Source organism: Phyllostomus hastatus, unplaced genomic scaffold (assembly GCF_019186645.2).
Source record: "Phyllostomus hastatus isolate PE091 unplaced genomic scaffold, TTU_PhHast_1.1 phas_scaffold_216, whole genome shotgun sequence".
Classification (NCBI taxonomy): Eukaryota; Metazoa; Chordata; class Mammalia; order Chiroptera; family Phyllostomidae; genus Phyllostomus; species Phyllostomus hastatus.
In genome coordinates, this window is record NW_025334018.1 from 6573202 (window position 1) to 6576873 (window position 3672).

Sequence of the window (3672 nt, forward strand, 5' to 3'; positions counted from 1 at the left end):
GCTTGTAGATAGTGGGGGAAGTGAAAGCCAACTACAGCCAAGCAAGTGGCATTGTTCCCTCTCGACCCCTCCCCACATACAGTGTCACAACCAAGTAATGTGAGTTGCCCCACCCTGGGAATACCTAAGGCTCCACCCGTTATAACATAGCAGCTGCATTAAGACAAAGAAATATGGCCCAAATGAAAGAACAGATAAAAGCTCCAAAAACAGAACCAAATGATGAAGAGATAGTCAACCTATTAGATGCAGAGTTCAAAACACTGGTAATCAGGATGTTCACAGAAATGGTTAAGTATGGTCCCAAAATAAAGGAAGAAGTGAAGGTTATGCAAAGTGAAATAAAGAAAAATATACAAGGAACCAACAGTGAAGGGAAGGAAACCAGGACTCAAACCAATAGTATGGATCAGAAAGAAGAAATGAACATTCAACAAGAACAGAATGAAGAAACAAGAATTCAAAAAAATGAGGAGAGGCTTAGGAACCTCTGGGACAATTTAAATGTTCCAATATCTGAATCACAGGGGTTCCAGAAGGTAAAAAGGAAGAAATTGAAATTGAAAACTTATTTGAAAAAATAATGAAGGAGACCTTCCCTAACATGCCAAAGGAAATAGACTTCCGAGAATCCCAGGAAGCTCAGAGAGTCCCAAAGAAGTTGGACCCAAGGAAGCACACACCAAGGCACACCCTAATCACATTACCCAAGATGAAAGATAAGGAGAGGATCTTAAAAGCAGCAAGAGGAAAGGAGGCAGTTACCTACAAAGGAGTTCCCATCAGACTGTCAGCTGATTTCTCAAAAGAGATCTTACAAGCAAGAAGGGGATGGAAAGAAGAATTCCAAGTCATGAAAGGCAAGGACCTATATGCAAGATCACTCTATGCAGCAAAGCTCTCATTTAGAATGGAAGGGCAGATAAAGTGCTTCCCAGATAAGGTCAAGTTAAAGGAGTTCATCATCACCAAGCCCTTATTATAGGAAATGTTAAAGGGACTTATCTAAGAAAAGAAGATACAGAAAAAACATGGATAGTAAAATGACAGCAAACTCACAATTATTAACAACCACACCTAAAGCAAAACCAAAAGACACTAAGCAAACAACTAGAACAGGAACAGAACCACAGAAATGGAGATCACATGGAGGGTTAGCAACAGGGGACTGGGAGGAGGAGAGAGGGGAAAGGTACAGAGAATAAGTAGCATAGATTGTAGGTTGAAAATAGACAGGGGGAGGGTAAGAACAGTATGAGAAATGTAGAAGCTAAAGAACTTATAAGTATGACACATGGACATGAACTAAAGGGGGGGAAGTGGGTGGGAGAGGGTGTACAGGGTGGAGGGGAGTGAAGGGGGGAAATGGGACAACTGTAATAGCATAATCAATAAAATATATTTTAAAAATTAAATAAAATAAAAAGAAATAAAGCGATTGTGGTAATCACTTCATAAAGTAAACAAATGCCACATGATTGCATACTTCAAATGTATACAATTTTGTCAATTATATATTGATAAAGCTGGGGGTTAGAGGAGATGAAAGAAAATCATCATACAAAAGAGCAGCATAGTATAAGAATTTCTGTATTAATTATCCTGTTTGCTTTTAATAGGTCTGATATTGTTCTCTGAGAGAGAAAATCCTTTAACCATTGATGTCTGAGGGCCTTCTATATACATCAGGAAATTATTCCTTTTTAGTCAGCTACATTGACCACATCTGAAATAGTAGTGTGGGAAGAAGGGAGGGCTGGAAAGCTGTTCATATTCTTCAAAAAATTAAAGGCATTTTAATTGGACTCATAGTTTACTTCATCAATACCCTCAAAAACTGCCCTAGCCAAGAAGCCTAGCTGGTTAGAGCATTGTCCTGTTACTCCAAGTTTGTGGGTTCAATCGCTGGTCAGGGCACACAAAGGAATCAACCAATGGATGCATAAATAAGTGGAAAAACAAATCAATGTGTCTCTGTCTGTCTTCCTCTCTTTCTAAAATCAATAAATAAAATTTTAAAAATATCCTGAAAAACTTATTAAGCATCTGATGCATTGTATTCTTCCCATGATTCCTGAGTTCTATTAATCACAATCTTGTCCTTTTCTTTTTTTTAACATTTATTTTTATTTTTATTTTTTTAATTGTTGTTCAAGTACAGTTTCTGCCTTTTACTCCCATTCTAGAAGTACTCCTCAGAACATCTCACAATAGGTGGGAAAACTATACACTTTTATCTCTTTTCTGTGCTGTTAAAATCAATGGAAAGTGAACTTAAAGTTCAAAACTATCTAATCTCATCTTTAGTCTTTGGGGCTTACAAACAGTAGATTTTATAATTCTGCAAAAATTTGAATTGTCAGGCTCATATTCTTTACATTTTGGGCATGCAAACCAGATAATGATTTCCTGAACATATTTCTTTCTGGAAATCCTCAGTTGAATACAAAAATAGTCAATATTTGGTTAGCCTCCCAGGTTACTACAATCATTTCAGTAAATATTTTGCCATTGAATAACATATATCCCCATATTTCCAGTTTTTCACATTAGTTTTCTTGCCAACCACCTCCATATCCCTAAATTAATGCCACATTTTTAAGGTTTGTTGTAGTAGCACTCCACATCAAGGCACGAATTTCTGTATTAGGTCAACTACACTAGCTAGAGTAGGAACAACTCTCAAATATCAGTGTTCACTTTTATTCACTTTACAATCTGTTGAGGCTTGTGCTATAATTTGGGACTCTCCTTCCATCAGCAGCCAAATCACCTTAGAGTTTTTACTTCTAGCTTTCTGAGTGGAGGATGTAGGAAGAGGAAGATTCTCTTAATTGTAAACATGTCCAGGTATTGTATGATTTCATATGAAGACTTTGTTGCTTTTAAAAATAGTGCTATATTTATCAGTATGTGTACATATGTACATATGCTATATATTACTCAAATATATACCCTCAATTAACTATTTCCAGTGTGCACTGTTAGGACTACAAGGAAAAAAATACTGAGAGGACTTATCCTTCCTTCTTTCTGTAGCTGACTTAACTAGGAGGCTGAACACTTAGAAAACAAGCTGCATGGAAGGAGTAACTTCAAATCTAAAGAAACATGGAAACACAAATATTTTTTAAATGTGAGATCAAACACTCAAGAAAGAAATTTCAGAGGTGATCAAAAATGACAGGAGTAAGAGAAACAAGTGATTAGATGGAGAGGAACCAGCACTTTGGCCTGGCCTTAATATTTCTCTTTACACTGTACTACCCATGTTTTAAGAATGACTACAATTTTATGCAGAATATGCCACTAATTTCTAAAAGCTCTTTTTCTGAAATATTATGTAAAAATATAAGTGAATTAGAAAAGAAACAACGGAATCTGAAAGGGAAATAAAGTTTAAAAATCTTATTTCCTAAATTAATTATGTCTTAGCCACTTTCCCACTGAAGTAAATATGGTGGTAGTGGTAGTGGTAATGGTGATAGTGATGGTGGTGATGGAGGTGGAGATGGCAATGGAGATGGAGATGGTTACGGAGATCGTGATGGTGATGGACATGGTGATAGTGATGGAGATGGTGATGGCAATAGTGATGATAATGATCTGTTACTTTATCAAGTGCTAATTGTTGGCCAGGCATTGTGGTAACTCAACTACATATATTCACAC